Source organism: Colobus angolensis, unplaced genomic scaffold, assembly GCF_000951035.1.
Source record: "Colobus angolensis palliatus isolate OR3802 unplaced genomic scaffold, Cang.pa_1.0 Scaffold336, whole genome shotgun sequence".
Taxonomy (NCBI): Eukaryota; Metazoa; Chordata; class Mammalia; order Primates; family Cercopithecidae; genus Colobus; species Colobus angolensis.
This window is the reverse complement of record NW_012116666.1, coordinates 710,714-729,290: the sequence shown is the minus strand read 5'-3', so window position 1 is coordinate 729,290 and position 18,577 is coordinate 710,714.

The following is an 18,577-nucleotide window of genomic DNA, read 5'->3' as shown; positions in this document are numbered from 1 at the left end:
TGGGGCCAGAGTCCAGCCTCCTCCTTCCCCAGTGATGAGCCCAGAACCGAACCTCCTCCTTCCCCAGTGATGAGCCCAGAGCCCAGACTCCTCCTTCTCCAGTGATGAGCCCAGAGCCCAGCCTCCTCCCTCTTCAGTACTGGGGCCAGAGTCCAGCCTCCTCCTTCCCCAGTGATGGGGCCAGAGCCCAGCCTCCTCCTTCCCCAACCAATGGGCTGGGGAATTGCCCCAGGCCATCCACCTCAGAGTCAGCAAAGTCTGAACAAATATCTCCTTTACATCAAGCATGTACTGGAGGTTGGCAAGACCCAGAGAGGAGTATGTCTGTCACCTGGGGGACTGGGGAGGGTAGAGGGAATGGGAAAGCGGGGGCTTTGACAGAGGAGGGACCCCCTTCTCTGTCCTTTCCACCACACATGGCTTTCCTGAGGCCCTTTGACTCCTAGGTGAAGAATTTCATGCCCTCATGGCATATGGGCCAAGCAAGCAGTTGGGGAGCAAATGCCCTTCCCCGGCCATTGTGTGGGGGTGGGGCTCAGGCACAAATGAGGTTAGAAGGGCATGGGCCTGTGGACTGTCCAGGGCCTTGTGGGTCCGGAAGAGACCCACCGGCATGAAGACCCTCCAAGCTCAAGACTAAAAGCCATTCCCTGCAGGGCTCAGCTGGAAACTAAGGAGCCCCATCACTGCCCTCCACGGCCCCCCATTGTAACAGCTGCTGCTCACTCTGTAATCAGGAGAGCACAGGCAAGGGGGGACTCAGCAAGAGGAGCTGGGGGCTGGGGAGGACCCATCTCTGACATTCCGAGCTCCCGCTACCACACAGCTGGCGGCTGTGCTGCCCCTCTAGGCTCCACCACTCCCTCGAGCCCTTGCCTGCTGCCCTCCTTCCCCTCCACAGCCAGGCCGCCTGCTGCATCTGCAGCCCCATAGCAGGTGGCCTCATCCTGGTGGGTGAGACCAGGGCTCAGAGAGGCTCGGTGCTTCCTGCAGTCACAAGGTGAGTGGGGCCTGGCTGTCTCCATCCTGAAGTTGTGTTCTCTCTGTGACACTCAGCTGCTCCCACTCCCCATCTGAGAATTAGTCATCAGTAGGGCTACCTTCAGCTTCTCCTGAGTCCCAACAGCGGGGAGCCCGGAAGTAATGTGGTGGTGTTGTTTAAGCCACTGTTGTCTGGAATGGCTTTTGATATAGCAATACACCACTGAAAGAGTTCATGTTTTAAGTAGTCACAAAGAATATTCCCAGCACACTGTCCGTATGAAGAGCTTTAAGTGAAATTATTAGAGTGCTCTTTTTAAATAAAAGGCAATTTGATGCCCAGCATCAACCACTTTAGAAAATGCATTAACAAACATTTCCTTTTCAGTGAGAAATTTAACACTGTTCCTTTCACACCTTGAATTTGTATTTATTCCAGTTCCCCCAAAGAACTTGACCCTAATACATATGTTTTGTGCTTGAAGATCTTTCATTGAACAATGTCATATGTTTCTATAACAAAAAATGTATCATTTTAATTCTAATTTTAAAAAATTTCTGGCTGGGCGTTGTGGCTCACGCCTGTCCAGCACTTTGGGAGGCCAAGGCGGGCAGATCACGAGGTCAAGAGTTCGAGACCAGTCTGGCCAACATGGTAAAATCCCATCTCTACTAAAATACAAAAATTAGCCAGGCGTGGCAGTGGGTGCCTGTAATCTCAGCTACTCGGGAGGCTGAGGCAGGAGAATTGCTCGAACCTGATCGCTTGAGCCAAGATCGTGCCACTGCACTCCAGCTTGGGCAACAGAGTGAAACTCAGTCTAAAAAAAAAAAATTCCTGCAACCGTATGTTTCTATGTATTTAAAATGTCATCTGGGTTGAATTATAACAATTATTATTAATGCACAGTTGAGCAGTAGTAAATATACTTAAAATTTAAAGAATGATTAAACATAAAAACTATTTTATTGGAGCAATGTATTGTTTTTGAAATAGAATGTTTTTGATTGGTTCGTCATGCATAGGTGGATGCTGTTTATTGCTAGCCTGACAGTTTATCACCCATTTCATCTCTTTTCTTAGTTTTACAAATGGGGCATCAAGATACCTGCTCACATGAAGTCCATGGGACTGGAAGCAGTTTCTCTATAGCAACATCACTCAAATATTTGGTGGGGATTTTTTGCTTTTTTGTTTGTTTGTTTGTTTTTAGACAGGGTCTTGTTCTGTCACTCAGGCTGGAATGCAGTGGCACCATCACAGCTCACTCCAGCCTCTGCCTCCCAGTTTCTAGCGATTCTGGTGCCTCAGCCTCCCTAGTAGCTGGGACTACAGGTGGACGTCACCATACCCAGCTAATTTTTGTATTTTTTTGTAGAGATGGGGTTTTGCCATGTTTCCCAGGCTGGTCTCAAACTCCTGAGCTCAAGCAATCCACCCTTCTCAGCCTCCTAAAGTGCTGGGATTACAGGTGTGAGCCACTGAGCCTGGCCCACTCAAATATATGAAGCTCTTCCCAGTTACATGCTGCAGACTCCATTTTTGCTTGATTATCTATTAGTTGACAACCTAATCAGTTGCTCTTTAGATTTGTTAAAACAAATAATAAGAAAATACCTGACATGCAAGGTTATTTCTTACCCAGTCTTTAGAGCCTTATTTTTGAGGAATTATAACCAAAAAGGCTTTACTTAGACCTACCTATCAAGTGACAATAAATTGAACCTATTTTTCTCTCACTTTGCAGCACCCAGTTTATTGCCATATATTAAGATCTGCTAGTGATACCTTGCTTAGGGAACAAAACTATGAAACTAAAAGTGAGGTAAAATTGGAAAAATGCACATTTCAGAAATGTTTCTGGCAGCTCGGAACAAAAACAAATATAAGTCAATCTATTTCCATTTTGTTTGTCACCTTAAAGTGCCTTAAAATGCATGACAGATGGACAGAAAGATGGATACAGCTATATACACATATACATAGGAATTGACTTTATAGTTATGCTTCTGACAGATTTAGCACAGCCTCTCCTGATGCAAGTGGGAGGAATTAATCCTGCTCAAATGAAGCCGGTTTTCTCAAATTCACGGACTTGATTCCTAGATTATGCTTTAGGAAGATGTTGATCCCGCCCATGTATACAGTATATGTTTGGGAGTGCAGTATAATCTAGGCTTACAGCATAAGTGTTAATGATTGCTAAGTGTTTTATTTACAGTACATTCCACAGGACACTTCCTGAGAGAAAGTGTGTAGAAATGTCTCCTGACTCACCACAGGATGCTTGTACCCAAGTTTTTTGTGTTTTTCATTTGTTTTTGAAACAGAGTCTCACTGTCGCCCAGGCTGGAATGTTGTGGCACAATCTCGGCTCACTGCAACCTCCGCCTCCCGGGTTCAAGCAATTCTCCTGCCTCAGCCTCCCAAGTAACTGGGATTACAGGCGCCCATCACTATGCCCAGCTAATTCCAAGTTTTAAAACTCTTTTTTACATCTTATGTTTTATGAATTTCCTCCAATATGCTTTATGCAAAAGTCAGTAAAAGTATTTCTCCTATAAGTCTTTTTTTTTTTTTTTTTTTTTTTTTTTTTGAGACGGAGTCTCGCTCTGTCACCCAGGCTGGAGTGCTGTGGCCGGATCTCAGCTCACTGCAAGCTCCACCTCCCGGGTTCATGCCATTCTCCTGCTTCAGCCTCCCGAGTAGCTGGGACTACAGGCGCTGCCACCTCGCCCGGCTAGTTTTTTGTATTTTTAGTAGAGACGGGGTTTCACCATGTTAGCCAGGATGGTCTTGATCTCCTGACCTCGTGATCTGCCCGTCTCGGCCTCCCAAAGTGCTGGGATTACAGGCTTGAGCCACCGCGCCCGGCATTATAAGTCTAAACAAATGTTTAAAAAATATGTAAGATGGGAAGTTACTTCCTACTTGTACCTTCTTTTCACATGCAGAAGTAATGGTGAGAGTTTTTCCTCTCCTTCGCAGTAGAGGCCCCCCAGGCTGGGCCCTCAGCAAGCTCACTCCCGTGGCTGGGAAGGCTGGGGAGGCAGAGCTGGCTTCCTAGCAGCCTGGGGTTTCCTACGGTGGTTTCTGTGCATGTTAAATATGCTAAGAAAGTTTGGTTGTAGGATCGGTGCCTGACCAGATGCCTTTGCCTTTTACTGGCTGGTGCTGCCATACACACACACACACACACACACACACACACACACACACACACCTGCTGCTGTGAGACTTGGCAGCTACAGGCTCACTGGGCATCCTTCCCTGGAGAATTGCCCGAGGCTGGCAGAACCACCTGGCTCTAAAATGCCTGGAGGCCCCAGCTTCCTCCACTCACCCTCCGCTGACCCCATGGGTCCTCCGCTGTGCCCCTTCCTCAAGGCAGGACTTGCTGTGGGGACAATTCATCCCTCACATCCTTGCTTGGTTCCTTCCACTCTCCCATCCAGTTTTGCTCACTCCCTTCTCCTCAGTAACACACAAGCACCAAATCCCTGCCTTAGGCTCTGCTTCCAGGAAACCACCTAAGCCAAGTGGTCATTTGGCTTAGTCAACCTCCAAGACTGGCATTTATATGGCTGTAACTCGTAGAACTGTACATTTTAAAAGGTGCATTTTATTGCTTTTCAATTATACCTCAATAAACCTGCCCTTAAAAACAAGATGAACTTCATGGAAAAATAATAGTTACTGCTATTTTGGAGAAAAGATCCAAACATGTTAACCAATGAAAAACCTTAGAAAAGCAAAAAGGGAGGCAGGGAAATGCTATCTTGCATTTAAAATATTCTCCTGATCTGGCCACTGCACTCCAGCCCGGGCGACAGAGCAAGACTCCGTCTCAAAAAAAATAAAAAATAAATAAAAATAAAAATAAAATAAAATATTCTCCTGGCCCACCGGCATGCAGCCGCCACAGGTGGAGGACAAGGCAAGGGGTAGGTCTTTCCAGGGTGCCCCAGGTGCTGACTGAGGGGCCAGTATGTGATAAAATCTCCTTCTTGAGAGAAAAGGAGGAACCACAAGACAGGAAAGGGAAGCGCAGCTGCAGGAAAGGGGTGGGCCGAGGGGCTATGGTCTCTGCTGTGCCTTTCAAACACATGTGGCGGGGAGCTCTGGGGGCTGTGCTCTCATCTGCCTGGCTCTCCTGTGCTCTCATCTGCCTGGCTGTCCTGTGCTCACAGGGCCAGCGTGTGATTATGTGGGATCTGGCGTGGGTTTTCTCTTGTTTGTTTTATTTTTCACTTACCAGCTGCGTGTTAATAGAAAGTCCCCTGACTGAAGGATTTGCCCAGGATTTCTGTAATAAAATAGAAGGATTTGCCACACACGCTGGAAGGACCCTCTGCAAAAGTGGTATTTTTCAAGCGATTATGAGCCCCAGAACATATTGTCATCCTGGGCTGCAGGCCTGGCCTCCTCGCTGAGTGGCGGTGACAGATGTCCCCTGTTAATGTCCAGTGATTAAATGTCACTGCAGAGGCCCCTCCTCGCCCACACAACCTGTTCCTTTCTTTCTGCAGCCACTGTGTCACTGCTTGTCACAAAATCCACATTTCCTGCATATTGTTGGCCTTCTCCAGTGGTGAGCCCTTCTGCCAACCCTGCCCTGCCCTGCTGCCTCCTCGGCCCATCCCCGAGGACACTGGGGGACAGATAGTACCATCGCTGCTGAGTGATAATAAAGGCTGGCAGGAACATGTCCTGAATTTGGGGCAGCTACAAGGAAGGAAAGAAATAAGGAAAAAAGTTCATGAAGATGCTGGAATCATAGTCTCCTCGTAGGAATTCACCCCAAGAAAACAATTTGTCAGAAATAAAAAGCTCTGTTTAGATGGAGATTTATTGAAGCACTTGTTATCATAACAAAACCCTGAGAACAACTTGAAAATCCTTGTATAGGTGGATAAATGAACGATGATCAATTTTCTTGATTGGTTATGGCAGGACCCTTAATAATCATGGGGCACTGGTGAAACGTGGCAAATTGAGCAGCAGTTTTTGTTTTCATTGCTTCCCCAAGTCCTACCAAAATAAAAGTAAAAGGGGAAAGTATACAAATTCACAGAAACAAAGAAAATGGGAGGAGAGAAAAAGGCGAAGGAAACAGCAGACAAGGAAGGTTAACAAAGAAGGAAACAGCGTGAATAGAAAAGGCCCGAATTCTTGAGAAGAAAACCACTAAAATGTGGGTCATCGTGTGCTCCAGAAACCCAGCAAGGCTCAGGAATTGGACTCCCCAAGTACCAGAGAAAGCAGGATGAGGCCTGGAGCTAAGAGGGGAAAGTCTGCAAGGGGAACAGGCAGATGCCTAGAAGAAACTCCCAGGGCTCCAGTGGCCCCAGAACCCTCCTCCCCAGTCATTGGGAAGTGGGAGTGTCTTCTCTGGAGAAATGATTTAGATACATTTCCAAGGTGGAGACATCCAGGAGTGGGGGCAGGACTAAGGCACCAGACAGAAAGGGGTGATTATGAGAGAAAAATGTGAGATCTCAGGCCCAGGTCACTAGCTTGGTGCCCAATGACCTGCAGGAAAACCCGCAGGTCAGCAAGCATCCCCACCACACTCATGTGCACATCCTCACATGCACTTACACAGACTCTCACGCACACACACACTCTCACACATATACACACTCTCACGTGCACACACAGACTCTCATGCACACACACTCATGTGCACACACAGACTCACGTGCACACACACAGTCACATGCACACACACACTCTCACATGCACACATTCTCACATGCACAGACTCTCACATGCACACACACTCTCACATGCACACACACTCTCATGCACATGCATACACACTCACGTGCACATACAGACTCTTACACACACACACTCATGTGCACACACACTCCCACATGCACACACACTCTCATGCACACACACTCAGGTGCACACACAGACTCTTACACACTCACGTGCACACACAGACTCTCACACACACTCTCATGCATCACACGGACTCTCATACACACAGACTCTCACGTGCACACATACAGACTCACACACACACTCTCTCATGCATACACATGGACTCACACGCACACACACACAGAACTTCCACTTGCTTTTTGTTTACTCATTCTTAAATGTGAAAATGTAGCTGAGGAAAGCCTGTAATGTTGGACACAAAGACTAAAACAAACAAAAAATAGGAGACCCAGTGGAAATAGAGACAAAGCATAAAAGAGAAGAAAGCTTTAAAAATAACTGCAATTAATATCCTAGAAGAGATGAGAGGGGTTGTCCCTATGAAACTGTAATAGAAATCAGAACTGATTTTTTTTAAAGTAACAGAAAGTAAGAATAACCAAACAACCTCTTGGAAATTAAAAGTGTAATAGCCAAAACAAAAATTCAGTGGCAAGAGTTTAAGATAAAGTTGAAGACATCTCTCAGAAAGTGGTGGGGAGAGGCAAGGAGATGAACAGTAAGAGAAAAAAGGTAAGAAAGTTAAAGATCACTTCAGAGATGTACCTCTGAGAATCACTCTGAAGTGACTCTGTAAGTCTTGGAGAGATGTCTTCAGGTCTTTCACATATGGCTGATCAGAGTTCTAGAAAGTACAGGAAACATGGAGGGAATTTTCAAATGAAGCACCAAAGAAAATGTCCCACAAGGGAAGAACTCGTCCCTTTATCCAAAGGCCCACGAGATACCCAGAAACACAAATGACTAAAGGCCAACATCAAGGAACATTATCAGGAAATTACAGAACACTGGGAACAAAGAAAAGATCCTAAAAGTTTCCAGAGAAAAACACAGGTCAAATACCATGAGTGAAGACTCTGAAAGGACTTCTCAACACAACAGAGGAAGCCATGGGAGCGGTGCTTCCACATCCTCAGGGGAGATTATTTTCCATCTAGAATACTATCCCCAGCCAAACCGTCAATCCATTGTGGAGTAATGTGAAAATAGCCATAATTTTAGACGTATAAGGCCTCAAAAAAATTATCCCAAATCATCCTCTTGGAGGAAGCTACTGGAAGGAGGATCCACCAAGATGAAGGCCACAAACCAAGAAGGAGGAAGACAAGGGACCCAGGAGACAGGGGTCCCACAAGAGGGAAGCTGAGGGAGTTGCTGGGATGCTCAAGGGGATGTCCCAAGATGGTTCCTGCACAGAGCCTAGACTGGAGAGGAGACTGGGGGGCTGCAGGAGATATGTTTGTAGGAAAAATAGATCAATGGATCACAAGATGATCTGATATACTTGGCAGCATTAAAAAATTATAATAGCAGGTGAGGGAGGAATTGTTATGAGATTCCTGGAATGCAAAGAAAATGAAAAAGAAAGGCAATGATTAACTCTAGAGAAAAACAAAACTTTCTACGAGAAATGAAATGTAATTATGGCATAGTATATGGTCATAATAATGTAAATATTATCCGTTTAACAAATATAAAGAGGATGTGAGAAAGAGAAGTAAAGAAAGATAGCAAAGTCCTCATACAGCATAATTTCTAAAATGGTTAAATAAAGAAATGGCTATATAAAATACTATTCAGTAATAAGAATATGCAGTCTAGAAACAGGTAAGAGGATTAAAAGTGATTGCATCAAAAGTGGGTAGTAGTGAGACATCTTATCCCAGTATCCTCCCAAACAGACCCTGAGACAAGCATTTGGCACAAGTCATTTGTAACATGATTCCAGGAAACACTGGTAGATGATAGGGGGCAGGGGTGGAATGGGGAAGGGAGGGAGCTAACAGAGGATGAGTCAATGATCAGGATGTCCCTGTGAGCAACTGGGAACTTCCGGGAGACAATGTAGGGCACACCTGAGAACTGTCACAACTCACTTTCCTCACTAGCTGAGGGCTGCTCTGTGGGCACCAGCTCCCTGGAACTGTGTGCCTCCTCCATGCAGGAGCCAAGCCCACTCCATGGTTGGATAATACCCCTAAGCGGAGGTCTGCAGGTGCTCGAGGTAGGAAGTCATCGGGGTACATGGAATTGTCCACTGAGACTTCAGATAACCTCTGAAGCAGGAAAATAGAAAGAAAGTAGATAGCAGTAGGGTACCAAAGGAGTTGCTACATGGACCAAGGTCCTATTATACATTATAAACTATCTGGTATCTTTGAGTATTTAAACTATAATGAAAGCTCTCTAAAATGACCACTAGTCAACCAACAGACACCCTCTCCTCCCGCTGTTCGATCCCTATCGCACAATGAACGTTCATGGCTACTGTCAAAAAATTCTTCCATTCCTATCAATCCAGTAGTATGCCTACCAATTGTCAGTAGAGATTCTTCCCAAACCTGTTTATGCCAGTTGTAGTTGTTTGCATTATACAACTTAGTTAATAACATGTAAATCAATTAAATAGGAATAATATGTAAATCAATGAGGTAGAAATGCAAAAGTAGAGTTTATTTTACATTAGGTGTTGAGGAAACATTTGTAAAAGATTAGAAGGGAAATGTAAAAATCTAGAAGAGCTATCTTGATTTCTGCTTCTGGCAATATAGTAAACTCTCCATTCTCCATCCTGGTCTGAATGGGGAAAAAAAAAATAGTCTCTCCTGAAAATTGAAAATCGGATGTGGTGTTCTTACACTACCCTAACCATGAGAGTATCCTGACCAGACCCATGAGACTGAAATAACATAATTGCAGTTAAATTAAATTAAAGAATTTCTAGATTGGTAGCATTTTCTGGTACCCAGCTTTGGAAAACACCAATCTTCTACAGAGAAAAATATTCTCAATCCAATCTCCTAAGAATTTCCACAGATCAAACTAAGCTAAGTGGGAATTCAAAATAAAAATTTATCAGTCAGTGGAGAAAATAAACATAAGATTTAGATTCCTTCCCCACAAGACTTCAAATATTATAATTATCAAATACAGTATATAAAATAGGTATGAAAAGTTTGAAGTTATAAACCATGAAGTTAAAAAATCAGCAAGAGTGAAAATACTACCAAAATTGAACAATCAATAAATGTTTTGTTTATTTATTTACTTTTATAGAGACAGGGTCTCCTTATGTTGCGCAGGTGGTCTTGAACTCCTAGACTCAAGCAACCCTCCCGCCTCAGCCTGCCAAGGTGCTGGGACTACAGGCATCAGCTACCATTCCCAGCCCAATCAATATTTTTTTTTAACCAACAGTCATGGTTTAAAAATAGAACTCTTGGGCAAAAAAAATTAATCACTAAAGTAAAAATCTCATTGTCTAGGTCAACAGCAGCTAAAGATAGAAATCGTGAGCAAGAAGACAGAGCTGAAGAAGATGCTCAGAAAGCAGCACAGGAGAGCAGTGAGGTGGAAAATACAAGGAGGAGATAACAAGGAAGACTGAAGAAGATCTAACTTGTGTCTAATCAGAGTTCCTAATGGAGATAATAGAGCACACAGAGAAAATGTTTGCTCTGATAATAGTAAGCATTTTTCAGAATTGAGGCAAGGCTTGAATCCCACAGATTACAAAGTGTAATTATTTACCCAGCAGGCTTATAACAAGACAAAGAAAATATCTTAAACAGCAAGTAGAGACAAAACACAATTACCTACAAAGAAACAAGAGCTAGACTTCTCTAGAGCAACAATGAAAGCCTGAAGACAGTGGAGTAATATCTTCAAAAGCTGAGAAAAAATAACTATCAACTTAGAATTCTACACACCTGCTATAATATTTCAAGAGTGAGGACTAGTTCGCAGATGACTATATATATATACACGCACACACACACACACAAACATATGTGTATATATACACATATGATTTTTAATATGTATATATGTATGCACATATATATACACACACACACATCCTAAAGGTTTCACACAGAATACTACAAGAAATAATAAACGATTTCAGCAGAGCAGCATGATACAAGATCAGCACACACAAGAAATCAGCTGACGAGCATAGTGGCTCATGCCTGTAATCCCAGCACTTTGGAAGGCTGGGGCAGGTGGAACTTTTGAGCTCAGGAGATCGAGACCAGCATGAGCAACATGGCAAAACCCCATTTCTACCAAAAAAAAAAAAAAAATCTGCTAGGTGGAGTGGCATGTGTCTATAGTCCTATCTACTTGGGGGGTTAGGTGGGAGGATCACTTGAGCCCAGGAGGTAGAGGCTGCAGTGAGCCATTGCCCTCCAACCTGGGCAACAGTGTGAGACCCTGCCTCAAAAACAATTAGCTGCATTTCTGCGAACTAAAAATGAGCAATCTGAAAAGGAAATTAAGAAACAAATCCATTTAAAATGATATCTAACATCAAAATGAATAAAATACTTGGAATTAACTTTAGGAAGCTAAGAATTTTACACTAAAAACTACAGAATATTGCTGAAAGAAAGAAGACATTAATAAATAGAAAGACAGTCAGTGTTTATGACTTGAAAGACTTAATGTTATCAGGATTTCCACACTAACAAAAGTGATTGACAAATTAAATGCAATCCCTATCAAAATTCCAATGACATTTATGGCAGATATTTTAAAAATTCATCCTAAATTTATAATGGAATCTCAGGGGACCTAGAATAGCCAAGACAATCTTGAAAAAGAATAAAGTTGGAGGCCATGTCCCAATTTCAAACTTACTACAAAGCTACAATAATCAAAACAATGTGGAACTGGTGTAAAGGCAGACATAGAAACCAATGTAATCGAATAGAGAATCCAGAAATATTTTCTTGTATGTATGGTGGAATGATTTTTGACAAGTGTGCCAAGAACATTCAATGCGGAAAGGACAAATTTTTCAACAAATGGTGTTGAAAAAACTGGATGTTCACGTGCAAAAGATATGCAACATTACCTTACAACATATATAAAAATTAACTCGAAATGGATCAAAGACCTACATATAAGACCTAAAACATTAAAACTCTTAGAAGAAGATAAGGCGAAAGCCTTCATGACACTGGATTTAGCAACAATTTCTTCGATATGGCATCAAAAGCACAGAGAAAAGAAAAACAAGGAGATTGGATTACATCAAACTGTAAAAATTTTATCGCCGAAGGACTCTATCTAAAACAGAGTGAAAAGATAACCCACAGAATGGGAGAAAATATTTCTAAATTACATATCTGATAAGGGGTTAATGTCAAGATTAAATTTTTAAAAACTCCTATATCTCAGCAACAACAACAAATGCAAACCAGTTCAAAAGTGACAAAGGGCTTGAATAGATATTTCTCCAAAGAAGATATACAAATGGTCCATAAACATCTGAAAAGATGCCAAAAATCACTAATCATTAAGGAAATGCAAAAAAAATTACAATAAAATAGCATTTAATACCCATTTGGATAGGACTATTTTAAAAATGACCCAAAGAACAAAATAATGGCTATGAGGATGTGGAGAAACGAACATTTGCATACTGCTGGTGGGAATGTAAAATGTTGCAGTCACTATGGAAACCAGTGTGATGGCTCCTCAAAAACCTTTTCCCACTGGGACTGTGCATTGAGGAAAAGGAGATCATCAGGCCTTCAGAGACCACCAGACGCTGGCTCTGAGGTAACACTAATTCCAGGAGACCAAAACATCACTGTGGCCCACAACTCAGAGGTCAGGTGATCACTGGAGCTTTAGGTCAGGTTTATCCCACAGTGGGCTCAGTGAGTCCACAAACACATCCTGGAGTTATTTCCCAGTCATGGAATGGATTATTGTAATAGACATACTTAGCACCTGACAGAATCCCCACATTGGCTCCCTGACCTGTGGAGCAGGGCTATTGTGATGAGAAAGGCCAAGTGGAAGCCACTAGGACTGACTCTGCCTAAAAAAGTAGTAAACCAAAAGCAATGCCGCATTCCTGGAGGGATAGCAGAGATTAGTGCCACCATCTAAAGATAGTTAGGGCTGGGCAAGGTGGTTCACGCCTGTAATCCCAGCACTTTGGGGGGCTGAAGCAAAAGGATTGCTTGGGGCCAGTTCAAGACCAGCCTAGGCAACAGAGTGAGATCCCACGTCAACAAAAAATTTAAAAATCAGCCAGGCAGGGTGGCATTTGCTTGTGGTCCCAGCTACTTGGGAGGCTGAGGTGGGCAGATCACTTGAGCCCAGCAGTTCAAGGCTGCAGTGAGCTATGACGGTTCCACTGCACTCCAGCCTGGGTGACAGAATGAGACCTTGTCTCTTAAAAGAAAAAAAAAAAAAAAAAAAAAGCCCAGGCGCAGTGGTTCACGCTTGCAATCTCAGCACTTTGGGAGGCCGAGGCCGGTGGATCATGAGATCAGGAGATCGAGACCATCCTGGCCAACACAGTGAAACCCCGTCTCTACTAAAAATACAAAAAAATTAGCCAGGCGTGGTGGTGGGGGCACCTGTAGTCCCAGCTACTCAGGAGACTGAGGCAGGAGAATGGCATGAACCCGGGAGGTGGAGCCTGCAGTGAGCCAAGATCACACCACTGCTCTCCAGCCTGGGTGACAGAGCAAGACTCTGTCCCAAAAAAAAAAAAAAAAAAAAAGTGGGGTGGGGTGAAAGATGCAGGGGTGAGGGGTGATGATTCCCACCACATCCCGCAACCTCATTCAACTCATCTATTTGGCATGTGCTAAAAACAAATAAATCTTGGAAAATGACAGTGGCTTATCATAAGATTAACCAGGTGGTGACTGCAATTGCAGCTGTTGGACCAAATGTGTTTTCATTGCTTGAGCAAATCATCACATCTCCTGGTACCTGGTATGCAGCCATTGATCTGACAAATGTTTTTTCTCCCTCTCTGTTAATAAAGCCCACCAGAAGCAGTTTGCTTTCAAGTGGGAAGGCCAGCAGTACACCTGCACTGTCCTGCCTCAGGGTGTATCAATGCTCAAGCCCCTTGCCACACTTTATTTCACAAGTGAACTGAAGGATCTTGGTTGCCTTCCCCTTCCAGAAGATGCAACACTGGTCCGTTACATGGATGGCATGTTGATTGGTCCTTGCCAGCAAGAAGGAGCAACTACTCTAGACTTATTTCTAATACTCTGTCAGAGGATGGGAAATAAAGCCACAAAAATTCAGGAGCCTTCTATCTTAGTGAAATTTCTATGGCCCTAGTGGCCTTTCTAAAGTGAAGGATGCATTGTTTCCTCTGGACCCTCCTAGAACAAAAAAAAAAAAGCACAGTGCTTTGTGGGTCTCTGGATTTGGGGGGCAACATATTCCTGACTTGGGCAGCTACTCCAGCCCAGGTACCAAGCAACTAAAAGAGCTGCTAGTTTTGATTGGGGCCCAGAACAAGACAAGGCTTGGAAACATGTCCCTGCTGCTGTGCAAGCTGCTCTGCCAGGTGGGCCATGTGACTCGGCAGATCCGATGCTGCTGGAGGTGTCAGTGGCAGATGGGGATGCTGTGTGGAGCCTTTGGCAGGCCCCTCTGTGTGAATCACAGGGAAGGCCCTTGGGATTTTGGAGTGAAGTTCTGCCATCTTCCTCAGATGACTACCCTCACTTTGAGGAGCAGCTCTTGGTCTGCCACTGGGCCTTAGTACAGGTTGAACACTTAATTAACCATGGGCCACCAAGTCACTGTGTGCCCTGCGAGCTGCCCGTGAGCTGGGTGTTATCTGACCCAGAAAGCCATAAACTTGGGCATGCACAGCTGCACTCCATCACCAGTGGAAGTGGTCTATACAAGATCAGGCCTCAGCAGGCTCTGAAGACACAAGTAAGTTACACGAGGAAGTGGCCCAGATGCCCAGGGTTCCCACTCCTGCTACACTGTCTTCCCTCTTTCAGACAGACCAGTGGCCTCATGGGGAGTTCCCTACAATCAGGTGACAGAGGAGGAGAAGACTCTGACTTGGTTTACAGATGGTTCTGCACGATAGGCAGGCACCACCTGAAAGTGGAGGCTGCATGCACTATCACAGCCCCTTTCCAAGGGACATCCCTGAAGGACAGTGGTGAAGGGAAATCCTCCCTGTGGGCAGAACTCTGGACAGTGCACCTGGTTGTGCACTCTACATGGAAGGAGAAATGGCCAGATGTGTGATTATATAGATATTCATGGGCCGTAGCTCATGGTTTGGTTGATGATCAGGGACTTGGAAGGAGCATAATTGAAAAATTAGTGACAAGGAAATTCAGGAAGAGGCATGTGGATAGACCTCTGAATGAGCAAAAAGCATGAAGATAGTTGTATTCCATATGAATGCTCATCAGAGGATGACCTCAGCACAGGAGGATTTTAATAATCAACTGGATAGGATGACCCAGTCTGTGGATGCCAGTCAGCCTGTTTCCCAGCACTCCCTGCCGTCACCAATGGACTCATGAAAAGGGTGGCCATGGCGGCAGGGATGGAGCTTACACATGGGCTCAGCAACGTGGACTTCCACCCACCAAGGCCAAGCTGGCTACGATCACTGCTGAGTGCCCAATCTGCCAGCAGCAGAGACTGACACTGAGCGCCCAATATGATACCATGCCCTGGCATGATCAGCCAGCTATTTGTGGCAGGTTGATTACAGTGAACAGCTTCCATCATGGAAGCAGTGCTTTGATCTTATTGGAATAGACACTTACTCTGAATATGGATTTATCTTCCCTAAATGTAATGTTTCTGCCCAAACTTCATCAATACTGTGGAATGCCTCATCCACCACCATGGTAGTCCACACAGCATTGCTTCTGATCAAGGGACTCATTTCCCAGCAATGAAGTGTGGCAAGGATCCATGCTCACGGAATTTATTGGTCTTATCATGTTCCCTACTATCCTGAACAGCTGACTTGAGAGAATGGTACAGTGGCCTTTTAAAGACTCAGTTACAATACCAGCTAGGTGGCAATACCTTGCAGGGCTAGGGCAAGGTTCTCCATGAGGCTGTATATGTTTTGAATCAGCATTCAATATATAGTGCTGTTTCTCCCATAACCAGGATTCACAGGTCTAGGAATCCAGGGGTAGAGATGGGAGTGGCACCACTCACTATTATCCCCAATAACCCATTAGCAAAATATTTGTTTCCTGTTCCAGCAATTTATGCTCCACTGGCCTAGAAGTCCTAGTTTCAGAGGGAGGACTGCTTCCACCAGGAGACACAATGATTATTTCATTGAACTGGAAGTTAAAATTGCAACCCTGCCACCTGGGGCTCCTTATGCCTCTAAATCAACAGGCAAAGAAGGGAGTTACTCTGCTGATTGATCCAGACCACCAAGAAGAAATTAGACTGCTGCTTCACAATGGAGTCAAGGAAGAGAATGTCTGGAATACATGTGATCCCTTAGGAAATCTTAGTGTTACCGTGCTCTGTGATCAAAGTCATTGGAAAACTACAATAACCCAAGCCAGGCAGGACTACCAACGGCCCAGACCCTCAGGAATAAAGGTTTCAGTCACTCCACCAGATAAAGCACCACCAGCTGAGATACTTGCTGAGGGCAAAGGGACAAAATGGGTAGTGAAAGCAGTTAGCTACAAATACCAGCTATAACCACATGACAGTTACAGAAATGAGGGCTGTAATTGTCGTATTTCTCCCTCATTGTATGTTATGAACAGGTTTGTGTGTGTGTATGTGTGTGTGAAGCAAATGTCTTCGTTTTATTACCCTTCTTATTCCCTTATCATGTAAACAAGCTGTATTGATTTTGTATCATAGTGTTTCAGTATTGTTAATCTTTTATCTGTCTTAGATTGGGCTGCTATAAAAAATTATAGCTGCGTGACTTAAATAACATTTTATAACATTTTATAAACCATCGGCTGAGTGACTTAAACAAGAAACGTTTATTTCTCACAGTTCTGGAGGCTCAGTCCAAGATCCAGGCACCAGCACATCTGGCGTCCAGTGAGGGCCTGCTTCCTGGTTTGCAGTTGGCCATCTTCACATTGTCTCTTCCCAGGCTGAGAACAGAGAGGAAGTGAGTTCTCTCATGTCTGCTCTCATAGGGCACTAATCACATTCACAAGGGCTCCACCCTCTCGACCTAATCACCTCCTAATTCCATCACATTGGGGGTTAGGACTTCAACCTATAGATTTTGGGGGAACACATTCAATTCATAACAACATCAAGTATTTAAGTTACAGAATATCAAGAAATTCTGCCTTGCTCTTTCCGTGACCAGCCCTCCTCTGAAGTGCTCAGTCAACATTAGCACACAAAAAGACATCACTTTGGAGATTCCAAGGATGTTAGGAGTTGTATGCTAGGAAACAGGACAAAGACCAAATACACATATTTCACAATATCACAAGTACACTTACAAATAATGAATTTTATGGTATGTGGATTATACCTCAATCAAGCTGTTTACTTTTTTTAAAGGCCAAAACGTGTTCAGATGTAACCCAAAACATCAGGACTTCAGGTGCCTCCTGACACTGACCACAGCTGGCACCTTTTCTTCCTCCAGCACCATGTCCTGCACTCTGTTGAAACTGGGTTCCCCATTAATTATTAATTTTTCTCCAGAGAATACTTGTTAAAGGAGAATTAATGCTATTGTTTTAGAGCAAATGCTGCCCAAATACTGTCTTTAGTAGAATTGTAATCAGCTTTACCCACTTTCCATCTAATCTGATTGAATCAGATTTTCTACAAAATCTTTTTTTTATTTTGTTGCTATTAAAAGGTCACCAATTTGATCTGCCTCAAACTCTAAGTTCTTGGGATCCATTTATAATTATAAGTTCACAGATGACCTAACCAAGGACTGAATTATAATACTTTTAATTACAATAGAAAAAAGGGAGGGGAGAGAGGTGGACGTTCACTGCAGTGGAATTTGGGGGAATGCTGGGTGCCGCTTGGCTGAATCTATTTTAGCCTGTCTTCTCTAGCCCCTGGTTAGAAGTCTGTTCACCATAATGCCTTCTGACCCTCTGCACTTACTCCATCATAATTATCCTTTAATACTCTTATAAATGAACTTTTAGCTTATCTTCCATTAATTCTCCAGAACAAGCCATCTAAATAAAGCCATCTAAATAAAGTGTTTAACCCTTTCCTGGTCTTCCCTTTCCCAGGGGTCCACGGAAAGTTGCTAGGCAGGGAATTTCATTACCCTCCTGTGTAGAAGTGAACTTGAATCAGTCACCTGTCTCTTCTCCTGACCACAAGTGAGGCTCACAAGTTGCATGTGGAGTGAAGTGGGTACCCCAAGGCCTCTTGACATGAGGCATGGGAAGGGCACAGCTGCCCTAAAGATGAGAAACACCCAGGGCACCGCAGGAGTCCAGGTGCTTGGCGTGGAGCACTCGTGGCCTTTGCAGCATTGTGTGGGCCCCGGGTCACACTGGCCAGGAAGGGTGGTCCACAGAGGACTGGGGCTTGCTCTCGTCCTCATACCGTGTGGGGAAGCTCCACCCTGGGGGCCGAGCAGCTCAGTGGGGGCAGGAAAAGAGCTCCAGGCCAGGCTGACGTGAGGCTCCGATCTCCACCCTGCCGCTTGGTGGCAGTGTCCTTGGGCAATGAACTTGGCCCCCTCAGTCAGTTTCCTTGTCTGTGAAATGGAAATGGGCTTAGTGCATATTCCACAGGGATGTGGTGAAACCTAAAGGAACCAAGGCAGCCAGAGCTCAGTACAAGACCAGTAAAATTCCCTACATGGCGCTGTCGGGCCAACCCTTACCTGCCCCACTCATC